Raw genomic sequence first — 15,525 nt, 5'->3', positions numbered from 1 at the left:
AACAATGGGACGATTCGAAGTTGCCCGGAAGCCTCCTGTATCACCATCACATCATCGGACAACTCTTCTTCCTCCTCCTCCTCCTCCTCCTCCTCCATTAAACGCAGTGAAGCGGACAGATGTGTGGACCTACTCTCCAGCTGTGACGGATCGGATGCTATCCCTAACTCCTCTGTGTGATCTGAGTTATCCCTGATGTCAATCAGGGATTCTCTCAGAACACACAAGAGCGGGATTGTAAGGCTCACCATCGCATCCTCAGAGCTCACCCTCCTTGTGGACTCCTCAAAGACCCGTAGGATGTCACAAAGGTCTCTCATCCATGGCCACTCATGGATGTGAAACTGAGGCAGCTGACTTTGTGGCACCCTAGGGTTTTGTAGCTGGTATTCCATCAAAGGTCTCTGCTGCTCAACCACTCTATTCAACATCTGAAACGTTGAGTTCCAGCGTGTGGGGACGTCGCACAAAAGCCGGTGTTGTGGCACATGCAGGCGTTGCTGGAGAGATTTTAAGCTAGCAGCGGCTACTGTCGACTTGCGAAAGTGGGCGCACATGCGCCGCACTTTCACCAGTAGCTCTGGAACATTGGGGTAGCTCTTTAGGAAACGTTGCACCACTAGGTTGAAGACGTGGGCCAGGCATGGAACATGTTGGAGTCCGGCAAGCTCCAGAGCTGCTACCAGGTTCCGGCCGTTATCACAAACGACCATGCCTGGGCCCAGGTGCAGCGGCTCAAACCATATTGCCGTCTCATCGAGGAGGGCATCCCTCACCTCGGAGGCAGTGTGCTGTCTGTCCCCCAAGCTGATCAGCTTCAGCACAGCCTGCTGACGTCTACCAACACCAGTGCTGCAACGTTTCCAACTCGTAGCTGGGGTCAATCTAACAGCGGAGGAGGAGGCGGTGGCGGAGGAGGAGGCGGTGGCGGAGGAGGAGGCGGTAGAGGAGGAGGAGGAGGAGGGGGGTGTTCTTCTCGTGTCCCTGCCAGGAATGTTAGGCGGGGAGACGAGGTACACCGGGCCAGTTTGGGAAGCAGTCCCAGCCTCAACTACATTCACCCAGTGTGCCGTCAGTGAAATGTAGCGTCCCTGTCCGCATGCACTTGTCCACGCGTCGGTGGTCAAGTGGACCTTTGTGCAAAGCGCGGAACTAAGGGCCCGCCTGATGTTGAGTGACACGTGCTGGTGCAAGGCGGGGACGGCACACCGGGAGAAGTAGTGACGGCTAGGGACGGCATAGCGAGGTGCCGCAGTTGCCATCAGGTCCAGGAAGGCGGGAGTTTCAACAAGCCGGAACGCCAACATCTCCTGGGCCAGCAGTTTAGCGATGTTGGCGTTCAAGGCTTGCGCGTGTGGGTGGTTAGCAGTGTATTTCTGCCGCCGCTCCAATGTCTGAGAGATGGTGGGTTGTTGTAAAGAAACGCCTGATGGTGCCTTTGATGGTGCAGGAGAAGGAGATAAGACAGGACCAGGGGAGGATGAGGTAGAAGTCAACAAAGTGGCGGAGGCAGATGAAGTGGTGTCCTGGCTCGTCCTCTGGAGTGCATCGCCAGCACAGTCAGCAGTGGCAGTGGCAGAGGCAGAGGCAGAGGCAGTGGCAGTGGCGTGAACGGCAGTCGGCCTTTGTCCTGCCGTTGCTGCCTGCCACTGATTCCAGTGCTTGGATTCCAAATGACGGCGCATTGAAGTGGTGGACAGGTTGCTCTTCTCAGAGCCCCTAATCAATTTCGAGAGGCAAATTGTGCAGACAACACTATATCTGTCCTCGGCGCATTCCTTGAAAAAACTCCACACCTTCGAGAAACGTGCCCTCGAGGTGGGAGTTTTTCGGGGCTGGGTACGAACTGGAACATCTTGGGAGATTCCGGGTGTGGCCTGGCTTCGCCTAAGCTGCTGACCTCTGCCTCTGCCTCTAGCTACCCTTTTTGGTGCTGCACCTGCCTCAACATCCACACTACTTTCCCCGCTTGACATCCCCCCTGTCCAGGTCGGGTCAGTGTCCTCATCATCCACCACTTCCTCTTCCAACTCCTGTCTCATCTCCTCCTCCCGCACAATGCGCCGGTCAACTGGATGCCCTGACGGCAACTGCGTCACATCATCGTCGATGAGGGTGGGTTGCTGGTCATCCACCACCAAATCGAACGGAGATGGAGGAGACTCTAGTGTTTGAGCATCTGGATACAGATGCTCCTCTGTTAGGTTCGTGGAATCGTGACGTGGAGAGGCAGGTTGAGGGACAATGAAAGGAGCGGAGAACAGCTCTGGGGAGCAGGGACAGTTTGGGTTATTGTTCTGTAAAGCTTCGGAATTTTGGGAGGAAGGAAGACAAGACTGTTGGGTAATAGGAGGAGAGGAGGCAGAGTCTGACTGGCTGCTGGACAATGTGCTGTAAGCGTTCTCTGACAGCCATTGCAAGACCTGTTCCTGGTTCTCGGGCCTACTAAGGTTTGTACCCTGCAGTTTAGTTAATGTGGCAAGCAACCCTGGCACTGTGGAGTGGCGCAATGCTTGCTGCCCCACAGGAGTAGGCACGGGACGCCCTGTGGCTTCACTGCTACCTTGCTCCCCAGAACCATTCCCCCGACCTCGCCCACGGCCTCGTCCACGTCCCTTTCCGGGAGCCTTGCGCATTTTGAATTCCTAGTTAGAAATTGGCACTGTATACCAGTAGTAAAAATTGTGGGTGCACGTAACCCCAATATATTCTTTGAATTCCCAGTCAGACACTGGCACTATATGGCAGTAGCAAGAAATGAGGGTATTTGTATTCCCAATATACTCTTTGAATTCCCAGTCAGACAATGGCACTGTATACCAGTAGTAAAAATTGTGGGTGCACGTAACCCCAATATATTCTTTGAATTCCCAGTCAGAAACTGGCACTATATGGCAGTAGCAAGAAATGAGGGTATTTGTATTCCCAATATACTCTTTGAATTCCCAGTCAGACAATGGCACTGTATACCAGTAGTAAAAATTGTGGGTGCACGTAACCCCAATATATTCTTTGAATTCCCAGTCAGACACTGGCACTATATGGCAGTAGCAAGAAATGAGGGTATTTGTATTCCCAATATACTCTTTGAATTCCCAGTCAGACAATGGCACTGTATACCAGTAGTAAAAATTGTGGGTGCACGTAACCCCAATATATTCTTTGAATTACCAGTCAGAAACTGGCACTATATGGCAGTAGCAAGAAATGAGGGTATTTATAACCCCAATATATTCTTTGAATTCCCAGTCAGACAATGGCACTGTATACCAGTAGTAAAAATTGTGGGTGCACGTAACCCCAATATATTCTTTGAATTCCCAGTCAGAAACTGGCACTATATGGCAGTAGCAAGAAATGAGGGTATTTATAACCCCAATATATTCTTTGAATTCCCAGTCAGACAATGGCACTGTATACCAGTAGTAAAAATTGTGGGTGCACGTAACCCCAATATATTCTTTGAATTCCCAGTCAGAAACTGGCACTATATGGCAGTAGCAAGAAATGAGGGTATTTGTATTCCCAATATACTCTTTGAATTCCCAGTCAGACAATGGCACTGTATACCAGTAGTAAAAATTGTGGGTGCACGTAACCCCAATATATTCTTTGAATTCCCAGTCAGAAACTGGCACTATATGGCAGTAGCAAGAAATGAGGGTATTTGTATTCCCAATATACTCTTTGAATTCCCAGTCAGACAATGGCACTGTATACCAGTAGTAAAAATTGTGGGTGCACGTAACCCCAATATATTCTTTGAATTCCCAGTCAGACACTGGCACTATATGGCAGTAGCAAGAAATGAGGGTATTTGTATTCCCAATATACTCTTTGAATTCCCAGTCAGACAATGGCACTGTATACCAGTAGTAAAAATTGTGGGTGCACGTAACCCCAATATATTCTTTGAATTACCAGTCAGAAACTGGCACTATATGGCAGTAGCAAGAAATGAGGGTATTTATAACCCCAATATATTCTTTGAATTCCCAGTCAGACAATGGCACTGTATACCAGTAGTAAAAATTGTGGGTGCACGTAACCCCAATATATTCTTTGAATTCCCAGTCAGAAACTGGCACTATATGGCAGTAGCAAGAAATGAGGGTATTTATAACCCCAATATATTCTTTGAATTCCCAGTCAGACAATGGCACTGTATACCAGTAGTAAAAATTGTGGGTGCACGTAACCCCAATATATTCTTTGAATTCCCAGTCAGAAACTGGCACTATATGGCAGTAGCAAGAAATGAGGGTATTTGTATTCCCAATATACTCTTTGAATTCCCAGTCAGACAATGGCACTGTATACCAGTAGTAAAAATTGTGGGTGCACGTAACCCCAATATATTCTTTGAATTCCCAGTCAGAAACTGGCACTATATGGCAGTAGCAAGAAATGAGGGTATTTATAACCCCAATATATTCTTTGAATTCCCAGTCAGACAATGGCACTGTATACCAGTAGTAAAAATTGTGGGTGCACGTAACCCCAATATATTCTTTGAATTCCCAGTCAGAAACTGGCACTATATGGCAGTAGCAAGAAATGAGGGTATTTGTATTCCCAATATACTCTTTGAATTCCCAGTCAGACAATGGCACTGTATACCAGTAGTAAAAATTGTGGGTGCACGTAACCCCAATATATTCTTTGAATTCCCAGTCAGACACTGGCACTATATGGCAGTAGCAAGAAATGAGGGTATTTGTATTCCCAATATATTCTTTGAATTCCCAGTCAGACAATGGCACTGTATACCAGTAGTAAAAATTGTGGGTGCACGTAACCCCAATATATTCTTTGAATTACCAGTCAGAAACTGGCACTATATGGCAGTAGCAAGAAATGAGGGTATTTGTATTCCCAATATATTCTTTGAATTCCCAGTCAGACAATGGCACTGTATACCAGTAGTAAAAATTGTGGGTGTATATAGCCCCAATTCTATTGCTAGGGGACTTGCAGGGTATTTCTGGGGTGAAGGTGGGGGGGCACACCGTTGGAACGGGTATCGGGGTATATATCGGGTATACGGGAATACACTGACAGTGTATTCCATTCAGGATCCTGGGAAAGCTGGGTTGCGGCGATTGAGCCCGTCAGTGCCACGTTACACTGACAAGCTTCTCCCTGGAATTTAGCTCTTACAAGAGCTGTTGGTTGTCTTCTCCTTCCTATCCTAGCCTGTCCCTGCCTACCCAGAATCTAAGCCCTAGCTAGCTGGACGGAAACCTCCGTCCTCGGTGAATTGCAAGCTCAGAATGACGCGAAGCTGGGCGTCGCTGTTCTTTTAAATTAGAGGTCACATGTTTTCGGCAGCCAATGGGTTTTGCCTACTTTTTTCAACGTCACCGGTGTCGTAGTTCCTGTCCCACCTACCCAGCGCTGTTATTGGAGCAAAAAAGGCGCCAGGGAAGGTGGGAGGGGAATCGAGTAATGGCGCACTTTACCACGCGGTGTTCGATTCGATTCGAACATGCCGAACAGCCTAATATCCGATCGAACATGAGTTCGATAGAACACTGTTCGCTCATCTCTAGTTATTATTATTTTTTTTTAAAAAAAATTGCGTACATTTTGCATTGTTTTAATAAAGTGTGGGACAGACAGGTCAATGATCAAAGGAATTACTCATGTCCAGTTAAATTTATATATTTTTTTTAATGTAATTTCAACCCTTTGAATGAGCTTTTTTATGTTACTTCGTTATAAAAGAAAAGTAGAGTCATCAAAAACAGACAACCGACACGTATAACAATATTGTCACGATGCAAGACTTTTTGAAAAAAAGAGGTTTTTTTTATCATTTCGCATAAATTAGCGTAAAATGTGCATAAATTTGCATATAATTTGTATACAATTAGAATGCAGTATTTACATTTTTGCATACATTTTACATTGTTTTTTACTAAAGTAGACAAAAGCAGACAACCGACGCGTACAACATAGTTGCCAACCGCCATCACGATTAGACGAAAGCTTAAAGTCTTTCCATCGTGGAGAGTAATTTTGAAAAATTTTGAGCAAAATTTCTCCCGTCAAAGACTGTAGACATGATTCCTGAAAGTATAGTTCTAAAGCGTAAATTTTGAAAATTGTCCCAACCTTTCTTTAGCAGATTTAATTTTGTCTGGGTAAATATTGTCACGATGGAAGGCTTTTGCAAATTTTTTTTAATCATTTCGCATAAATTAGCATAAAATGTGCATATATTTGCATATAATTTGTATACAATTAGCATGCAGTTTTTGTATTTTTTTTTACATTTTTGCGTACATTTTGCATTGTTTTACTAAAGTGTGGGACAGACAGGTCAATGATCAAAGGAATTACTTATGTCGAGTTGGAATTATATATTTATTTCAATGTAATTTTACCGCTCTGAATGAGCTTTCTACTGCTACTTCTTTATAAAAGAAAAGCAGAACCATCAAAAGCAGACAACCGACGCATACAACATTGTTGCCAACCGCCATCACGATTAGACGAAAGCTCAAACTCTTTCCATCGTGGAGAGTAATTTTGAAAAATTTTGAGCAAAATTTCTCCCGTCAAAGACTGTAGACATGATTCCTGAAAGTATAGTTCTAAAGCGTAAATTTTGAAAATTGTCCCAACCTTTCTTTAGCAGATTTAATTTTGTCTGGGTAAATATTGTCACGATGCATGGATTTTTTTTTTTTTTTTAAAAAGAGGGTTTTTTTTCATTTCGCATAAATTAGCATAAAATGTGCATAAATTTGCATATAATTTGTATACAATTAGCATGCAGATTTTGTTAATTTTTATTTAAAAAATTTGCGTACATTTTGCATTGTTTTACTAAAGTGTGGGACAGACAGGTCAATGATCAAAGGAATTACTCATGTCGAGTTGGAATTATATATTTATTTCAATGTAATTTTACCGCTCTGAATGAGCTTTCTACTGCTACTTCTTTATAAAAGAAAAGCAGAATCATCAAAAGCAGACAGCCGACGCATACAACATTGTTGCCAACCGCCATCACGATTAGACGAAAGCTCAAACTCTTTCCATCGTGGAGAGTAATTTTGAAAAATTTTGAGCAAAATTTCTCCCGTCAAAGACTGTAGACATGATTCCTGAAAGTATAGTTCTAAAGCGTAAATTTTGAAAATTGTCCCAACCTTTCTTTAGCACAGATTTAAGTTTGTCTGGGTAAATATTGTCATGATGCAAGGCTTTTTTTTTAAAAAAAAGAGGGTTTTTTTTCATTTCGCATAAATTAGCATAAAATGTGCATAAATTTGTATATAATTTGTATACAATTAGCATGCACATTTAGTTATTTTTTTTTTTTTTTTTTTTTAAATTGCGTACATTTTGCATTGTTTTAATAAAGTGTGGGACAGACAGGTCAATGATCAAAGGAATTACTCATGTCCAGTTAAATTTATATATTTTTTTTAATGTAATTTCAACCCTTTGAATGAGCTTTTTTATGTTACTTCGTTATAAAAGAAAAGTAGAGTCATCAAAAACAGACAACCGACACGTATAACAATATTGTCACGATGCAAGATTTTTTGAAAAAAAAGAGGTTTTTTTATCATTTCGCATAAATTAGCATAAAATGTGCATAAATTTGCATATAATTTGTATACAATTAGCATGCAGATTTTGTTAATTTTTTTTTTAAAAAAATTGGCGTACATTTCGCATTGTTTTACTAAAGTGTGGGACAGACAGGTCAATGATCAAAGGAATTACTCATGTCGAGTTGGAATTATATATTTATTTCAACGTAATTTTACCGCTCTGAATGAGCTTTCTACTGCTACTTCTTTATAAAAGAAAAGCAGAACCATCAAAAGCAGACAACCGACGCATACAACATTGTTGCCAACCGCCATCACGATTAGACGAAAGCTCAAACTCTTTCCATCGTGGAGAGTAATTTTGAAAAATTTTGAGCAAAATTTCTCCCGTCAAAGACTGTAGACATGATTCCTGAAAGTATAGTTCAAAAGCGTAAATTTTGAAAATTGTCCCAACCTTTCTTTAGCACAGATTTAAGTTTGTCTGGGTAAATATTGTAATGATGCAAGGCTTTTTTTTTTTTTTTTAAAAAAAGAGGGTTTTTTTCATTTCGCATAAATTAGCATAAAATGTGCATAAATTTGCATATAATTTGTATACAATTAGCATGCACATTTTGTTAATTTTTTTTAAAAAAAATTGCGTACATTTCGCATTGTTTTACTAAAGTGTGGGACAGACAGGTCAATGATCAAAGGAATTACTCATGTCGAGTTGGAATTATACATTTATTTCAATGTAATTTTACCGTTCTGAATGAGCTTTCTACTGCTACTTCTTTATAAAAGAAAAGCAGAATCATCAAAAGCAGACAGCCGACGCATACAACATTGTTGCCAACCGTCATCACAATTAGACGAAAGCTCAAACTCTTTCCATCGTGGAGAGTAATTTTGAAAAATTTTGAGCAAAATTTCTCCCGTCAAAGACTGTAGACATGATTCCTGAAAGTATAGTTCTAAAGCGTAAATTTTGAAAATTGTCCCAACCTTTCTTTAGCACAGATTTAAGTTTGTCTGGGTAAATATTGTCATGATGCAAGGCTTTTTTTTTTTAAAAAAAAAGAGGGTTTTTTTTCATTTCGCATAAATTAGCATAAAATGTGCATAAATTTGTATATAATTTGTATACAATTAGCATGCACATTTAGTTATTATTATTTTTTTAAAAAAAAAATTGCGTACATTTTGCATTGTTTTAATAAAGTGTGGGACAGACAGGTCAATGATCAAAGGAATTACTCATGTCCAGTTAAATTTATATATTTTTTTTAATGTAATTTCAACCCTTTGAATGAGCTTTTTTATGTTACTTCGTTATAAAAGAAAAGTAGAGTCATCAAAAACAGACAACCGACACGTATAACAATATTGTCACGATGCAAGACTTTTTGAAAAAAAAGAGGTTTTTTTTTATCATTTCGCATAAATTAGCATAAAATGTGCATAAATTTGCATATAATTTGTATACAATTAGCATGCAGATTTTGTTAATTTTTTTTTTAAAAAAATTGGCGTACATTTCGCATTGTTTTACTAAAGTGTGGGACAAACAGGTCAATGATCAAAGGAATTACTCATGTCGAGATGGAATTATATATTTATTTCAACGTAATTTTACCGCTCTGAATGAGCTTTCTACTGCTACTTCTTTATAAAAGAAAAGCAGAACCATCAAAAGCAGACAACCGACGCATACAACATTGTTGCCAACCGCCATCACGATTAGACGAAAGCTCAAACTCTTTCCATCGTGGAGAGTAATTTTGAAAAATTTTGAGCAAAATTTCTCCCGTCAAAGACTGTAGACATGATTCCTGAAAGTATAGTTCAAAAGCGTAAATTTTGAAAATTGTCCCAACCTTTCTTTAGCACAGATTTAAGTTTGTCTGGGTAAATATTGTAATGATGCAAGGCTTTTTTTTTTTTTTTTTTTTAAAAAGAGGGTTTTTTCATTTCGCATAAATTAGCATAAAATGTGCATAAATTTGCATATAATTTGTATACAATTAGCATGCACATTTTGTTAATTTTTTTTAAAAAAAAATTGCGTACATTTCGCATTGTTTTACTAAAGTGTGGGACAGACAGGTCAATGATCAAAGGAATTACTCATGTCGAGTTGGAATTATATATTTATTTCAATGTAATTTTACCGTTCTGAATGAGCTTTCTACTGCTACTTCTTTATAAAAGAAAAGCAGAATCATCAAAAGCAGACAGCCGACGCATACAACATTGTTGCCAACCGTCATCACGATTAGACGAAAGCTCAAACTCTTTCCATCGTGGAGAGTAAGTTTGAAAAATTTTGAGCAAAATTTCTCCCGTCAAAGACTATAGACATGATTCCTGAAAGTGTAGTTCTAAAGCGTAAATTTTGAAAATTGTCCCAACTTTTCTTTAGCACAGATTTAAGTTTGTCTGGGTAAATATTGTCATGATGAAAGGCTTTTTTTAAAATAAAAGAGGTTTTTTTTCATTTCGCATAAATTAGCATAAAATGTGCATAAATTTGCATATAATTTGTATACAATTAGCATGCAGATTTTGTTAAAAAAATTTTTAAAAAAAATTGCGTACATTTTGCATTGTTTTAATAAAGTGTGGGACAGACAGGTCAATGATCAAAGGAATTACTCATGTCCAGTTAAAATTATTTATTTATTTTAATGTAATTTCACCCCTCTGAATGAGCTTTTTTCTGTTACTTCGTTATAAAAGAAAAGTAGAGTCATCAAAAACAGACAACCGACACGTATAACAATATTGTCACGATGCAAGACTTTTTGAAAAAAAGAGGTTTTTTTTATCATTTCGCATAAATTAGCATAAAATGTGCATAAATTTGCATATAATTTGTATACAATTAGCATGCAGATTTTGTTATTTTTTTTATGTTTGCGTACATTTTGCATTGTTTTAATAAAGTGTGGGACAGACAGGTCAATGATCAAAGGAATTACTCATGTCCAGTTAAAATTATATATTTATTTTAATGTAATTTCACCCCTCTGAATGAGCTTTTTCTGTTACTTCGTTATAAAAGAAAAGTAGAGTCATCAAAAACAGACAACCGACACGTATAACAATATTGTCACGATGCAAGACTTTTTGAAAAAAAGAGGGTTTTTTTTATCATTTCGCATAAATTAGCATAAAATGTGCATAAATTTGCATATAATTTGCATACAATTAGAATGCAGTTTTTACATTTTTGCATACATTTTACATTTTTTTTTACTAAAGTAGACAAAAGCAGACAACCGACGCGTACAACATAGTTGCCAACCGCCATCACGATTAGACGAAAGCTCAAAGTCTTTCCATCGTTGACAGTAAGTTTGAAAAATTTTGAGCAAAATTTCTACCGTCAAAGACTGTAGACATGATTCCTGAAAGTATAGTTCTAAAGCGTAAATTTTGAAAATTGTCCCAACCTTTCTTTAGCACAGTTTTAAGTTATGGCGAACCACTATGTGGAAATTCCCGGACTTATCCCTAACACAAAAGTTATGACAAGTTTGTCTGGGTAAATATTGTCATGATGCAGGGCTTTTGCAAAAAAAAAGTTTTTTTTAAAAATCAATTTTTGCATAAATTAGCATAAAATGTGCATATATTTGCATATAATTTGTATACAATTAGCATGCAATTTTTGTAATTTTTTTTACATTTTTGCGTACATTTTGCATTGTTTTACTAAAGTGTGGGACAGACAGGTCAATGATCAAAGGAATTACTTATGTCGAGTTGGAATTATATATTTATTTCAATGTAATTTTACTGCTCTGAATGAGCTTTCTACTGCTACTTCTTTATAAAAGAAAAGCAGAACCATCAAAAGCAGACAACCGACGCGTACAACATTGTTGCCAACCGTCATCACGATTAGACGAAAGCTCAAACTCTTTCCATCGTGGAGAGTAAGTTTGAAAAATTTTGAGCAAAATTTCTCCCGTCAAAGACTGTAGACATGATCCCTGAAAATATCGTTCTAAAGCGTAAATGTTGAAAATTGTCCCAACCTTTCCTTAGCACAGATTTAAGTTTGTCTGGGTAAATATTGTCACGATGCAAGACTTTTTGAAAAAACAGAGGTTTTTTTTATCATTTCGCATAAATTAGCATAAAATGTGCATAAATTTGCATATAATTTGTATACAATTAGCATGCAGATTTTGTTATGTTTTTTTTTATTTTTGTGTACATTTTGCATTGTTTTAATAAAGTGTGGGATAGACAGGTCAATGATCAAAGGAATTACTCATGTCCAGTTAAAATTATATATTTATTTTAATGTAATTTCACCCCTCTGAATGAGCTTTCTTCTTTTACTTTGTTATAAAAGAAAAGTAGAGTCATCAAAAACAGACAACCGACACGTACAACAATATTGTCACGATGCAAGACTTTTTGAAAAAAAGAGGGGTTTTTTTATCATTTTGCATAAATAAGCATAAAATGTGCATAAATTTGCATATAATTTGCTGACATTTAGCATGCAGTTTTTTTAAAAAAAAATTTTTTGCATACATTTTACATTGTTTTATTAAAGTTTTGGACAGACAGGTTAATGAGCAAAGGAATTACCCATGTCGTGTTTGAATTATATATTTATTTCATGGTAAATTCACCACTCTGAATGAGCTTTCTTCTAAAAGCAGAGTCATTAAAATCAGACAATCGACGCGTACAACACGGTTGCCAACCGCATTCGCGCTTACAAGAAAGCTCAAACTCTCTTCATCGTGGAGAGTAAGTTTCAACACATTCCAGGAAAATTTCTGGGTAAATATTGTAACGATGCAAGGTTTTTTCAAATTTTTTTTATATCATTTTGCATAAATTCGCATAAAATGTGCATAAATTTGCATATAATTTGCATACAATTAGAATGCAGTTTTTACATTTTTGCATACATTTTACATTGTTTTACTAAAGTAGACAAAAGCAGACAAAAGCAGACAACCGACGCGTACAACATAGTTGCCAACCGCCATCACGATTAGACGAAAGCTCAAACTCTTTCCATCGTTGACAGTAAGTTTGAAAAATTTTGAGCAAAATTTCTCCCGTCAAAGACTGTAGACATGATTCCTGAAAGTATAGTTCTAAAGCGTAAATTTTGAAAATTGTCCCAACCTTTCTTTAGCACAGTTTTAAGTTATGGCGAACCACTATGTGGAAATTCCCGGAATTATCCCTAACACAAACGTTATGACAAGTTTGTCTGGGTAAATATTGTCATGATGCAGGGCTTTTGCAAAAAAAAGTTTTTTTTAAAAAAAAAAAATCAATTTTTGCATAAATTAGCATAAAATGTGCATATATTTGCATATAATTTGTATACAATTAGCATGCAGTTTTTGTAATTTTTTTTTACATTTTTGCGTACATTTTGCATTGTTTTACTAAAGTGTGGGACAGACAGGTCAATGATCAAAGAAATTACTTATGTCGAGTTGGAATTATATATTTATTTCAATGTAATTTTACTGCTCTGAATGAGCTTTCTACTACTACTTCTTTATAAAAGAAAAGCAGAACCATCAAAAGCAGACAACTGACGCGTACAACATTGTTGCCAACCGTCATCACGATTAGACGAAAGCTCAAACTCTTTCCATCGTGGAGAGTAAGTTTGAAAAATTTTGAGCAAAATTTCTCCCGTCAAAGACTGTAGACATGATCCCTGAAAATATTGTTCTAAAGCGTAAACGTTGAAAATTGTCCCAACCTTTCTTTAGCACAGATTTAAGTTTGTCTGGGTAAATATTGTCACGATGCAAGGCTTTTTGAAAAAACTAAAGAGTTTTTTTCCATTTCGCATAAATTAGCATAAAATGTGCATAAATTTGCATATAATTTGTATACAATTAGCATGCAGATTTTGTTAATTTTATTTTTAAAAAATTTGCGTACATTTTGCATTGTTTTAATAAAGTGTGGGACAGACAGGTCAATGATCAAAGGAATTACTCATGTCCAGTTAAAATTATATATTTATTTTAATGTAATTTCACCCCTCTGAATTAGCTTTTTTCTGTTACTTCGTTATAAAAGAAAAGTAGAGTCATCAAAAACAGACAACCGACACGTATAACAATATTGTCACGATGCAAGACTTTTTGAAAAAAAGAGGGGTTTTTTATCATTTCGCATAAATTAGCATAAAATGTGCATAAATTTGCATATAATTTGTATACAATTAGCATGCAGATTTTGTTATTTTTTTTATTTTTGCGTACATTTTGCATTGTTTTAATAAAGTGTGGGATAGACAGGTCAATGATCAAAGGAATTACTCATGTCCAGTTAAAATTATATATTTATTTTAATGTAATTTCACCCCTCTGAATGAGCTTTCTTCTTTTACTTTGTTATAAAAGAAAAGTAGAGTCATCAAAAACAGACAACCGACACGTACAACAATATTGTCACGATGCAAGACTTTTTGAAAAAAAGAGGGGTTTTTATCATTTTGCATAAATTAGCATAAAATGTGCATAAATTTGCATATAATTTGCCGACATTAAGCATGGAGTTTTTTAAAAAAATTTTTACATACATTTCACATTGTTTTATTAAAGTGTTGGAAAGGCAGGTCAATGAGCAAAGGAATTACCCATGTCATGTTTGAATTATATATTTATTTCAAGGTAAATTCACCACTCTGAATGAGCTTTCTTCTAAAAGCAGAGTCATCAAAAGCAGACGATCGACGCGTACAACACAGTTGCCAACCGCATTCGCGCTTACAAGAAAGCTCAAACTCTCTTCATCGTGGAGAGTAAGTTTCAACACATTCGAGGAAAATTTCTGGGTAAATATTGTCACGATGCAAGGCTTTTTCAAATTTTTTTATATCATTTAGCATAAATTCGCATAAAATGTGCATAAATTTGCATATAATTTGCATACAATTAGAATGCAGTTTTTACATTTTTGCATACATTTTACATTTTTTTTTACTAAAGTAGACAAAAGCAGACAACCGACGCGTACAACATAGTTGCCAACCGCCATCACGATTAGACGAAAGCTCAAAGTCTTTCCATCGTTGACAGTAAGTTTGAAAAATTTTGAGCAAAATTTCTCCCGTCAAAGACTGTAGACATGATTCCTGAAAGTATAGTTCTAAAGCGTAAATTTTGAAAATTGTCCCAACCTTTCTTTAGCACAGTTTTAAGTTATGGCGAACCACTATGTGGAAATTCCCGGAATTATCCCCAACACAAAAGTTATGACAAGTTTTTCTAGGTAAATATTGTCATGATGCAAGGCTTTTGCAAAAAAAATTTTTAAATCATTTTGCATAAATTAGCATAAAATGTGCATATATTTGCATATAATTTGTATACAATTAGCATGCAGTTTTTGTAATTGTTATTTACATTTTTGCGTACATTTTGCATTGTTTTACTAAAGTGTGGGACAGACAGGTCAATGATCATAGGAATTACTCATGTCGAGTTGGAATTATATATTTATTTCAATGTAATTTTACCGCTCTGAATGAACTTTCTACTGCTACTTCTTTATAAAAGAAAAGCAGAACCATCAAAAGCAGACAACCGACGCGTACAACATTGTTACCAACCGTCATCACGATTAGACGAAAGCTCAAACTCTTTCCATCGTGGAGAGTAAGTTTGAAAAATTTTGAGCAAAATTTCTCCCATCAAAGACTGGAGACATGATCCCTGAAAATATCGTTCTAAAGCGTAAATGTTGAAAATTGTCCCAACCTTTCTTTAGCACAGATTTAAGTTTGTCTGGGCAAATATTGTCACGATGCAAGGCTTTTTGAAAAAAAAAAAAAAGAGGTTTTTTTGTCATTTCGCATAAATTAGCATAAAATGTGCATAAATTTGCATATAATTTGCTGACATTTAGCATGCAGTTTTTTTAAAAAAAAAATTTGCATACATTTCACATTGTTTTATTAAAG

General features: G+C 37.1%; 9 non-coding genes and 2 pseudogenes across 9 annotated transcripts; all 11 read right to left on the bottom strand.

The window, feature by feature from the left end:
- Positions 1-6,387: 6,387 nt before the first annotated feature.
- On the bottom strand, positions 6,388-6,601 carry LOC142196253 (small nucleolar RNA U3). Its single transcript, XR_012715140.1, has one exon. It is a non-coding gene; the product is annotated as a small nucleolar RNA U3 (small nucleolar RNA).
- A 316-nt stretch (positions 6,602-6,917) lies between these two features.
- On the bottom strand, positions 6,918-7,131 carry LOC142196247 (small nucleolar RNA U3). Its single transcript, XR_012715135.1, has one exon. It is a non-coding gene; the product is annotated as a small nucleolar RNA U3 (small nucleolar RNA).
- Positions 7,132-7,785: 654 nt separating this feature from the next.
- Positions 7,786-8,000, bottom strand: LOC142196457 (small nucleolar RNA U3). The gene has a single exon (XR_012715259.1). It is a non-coding gene; the product is annotated as a small nucleolar RNA U3 (small nucleolar RNA).
- A 318-nt stretch (positions 8,001-8,318) lies between these two features.
- On the bottom strand, positions 8,319-8,532 carry LOC142196258 (small nucleolar RNA U3). Its single transcript, XR_012715145.1, has one exon. It is a non-coding gene; the product is annotated as a small nucleolar RNA U3 (small nucleolar RNA).
- Positions 8,533-9,190: 658 nt separating this feature from the next.
- LOC142196456 (small nucleolar RNA U3) lies at positions 9,191-9,405 on the bottom strand. The gene has a single exon (XR_012715258.1). It is a non-coding gene; the product is annotated as a small nucleolar RNA U3 (small nucleolar RNA).
- A 320-nt stretch (positions 9,406-9,725) lies between these two features.
- LOC142196259 (small nucleolar RNA U3) lies at positions 9,726-9,939 on the bottom strand. The gene has a single exon (XR_012715146.1). It is a non-coding gene; the product is annotated as a small nucleolar RNA U3 (small nucleolar RNA).
- A 1,417-nt stretch (positions 9,940-11,356) lies between these two features.
- On the bottom strand, positions 11,357-11,570 carry LOC142196286 (small nucleolar RNA U3). The gene has a single exon (XR_012715166.1). It is a non-coding gene; the product is annotated as a small nucleolar RNA U3 (small nucleolar RNA).
- A 636-nt stretch (positions 11,571-12,206) lies between these two features.
- Positions 12,207-12,394, bottom strand: LOC142196335 (small nucleolar RNA U3; annotated as a pseudogene).
- A 674-nt stretch (positions 12,395-13,068) lies between these two features.
- On the bottom strand, positions 13,069-13,282 carry LOC142196281 (small nucleolar RNA U3). Its single transcript, XR_012715162.1, has one exon. It is a non-coding gene; the product is annotated as a small nucleolar RNA U3 (small nucleolar RNA).
- Positions 13,283-14,241: 959 nt separating this feature from the next.
- LOC142196321 (small nucleolar RNA U3) lies at positions 14,242-14,411 on the bottom strand (annotated as a pseudogene).
- A 668-nt stretch (positions 14,412-15,079) lies between these two features.
- On the bottom strand, positions 15,080-15,293 carry LOC142196284 (small nucleolar RNA U3). Its single transcript, XR_012715165.1, has one exon. It is a non-coding gene; the product is annotated as a small nucleolar RNA U3 (small nucleolar RNA).
- Positions 15,294-15,525: the final 232 nt, after the last annotated feature.

This window comes from Leptodactylus fuscus, chromosome 2 (assembly GCF_031893055.1).
Source record: "Leptodactylus fuscus isolate aLepFus1 chromosome 2, aLepFus1.hap2, whole genome shotgun sequence".
In the NCBI taxonomy this organism is placed as follows: domain Eukaryota; kingdom Metazoa; phylum Chordata; class Amphibia; order Anura; family Leptodactylidae; genus Leptodactylus; species Leptodactylus fuscus.
The sequence above is the reverse complement of the archived record's forward strand: the minus strand, read 5'-3'. Positions and strand labels throughout refer to the sequence as shown.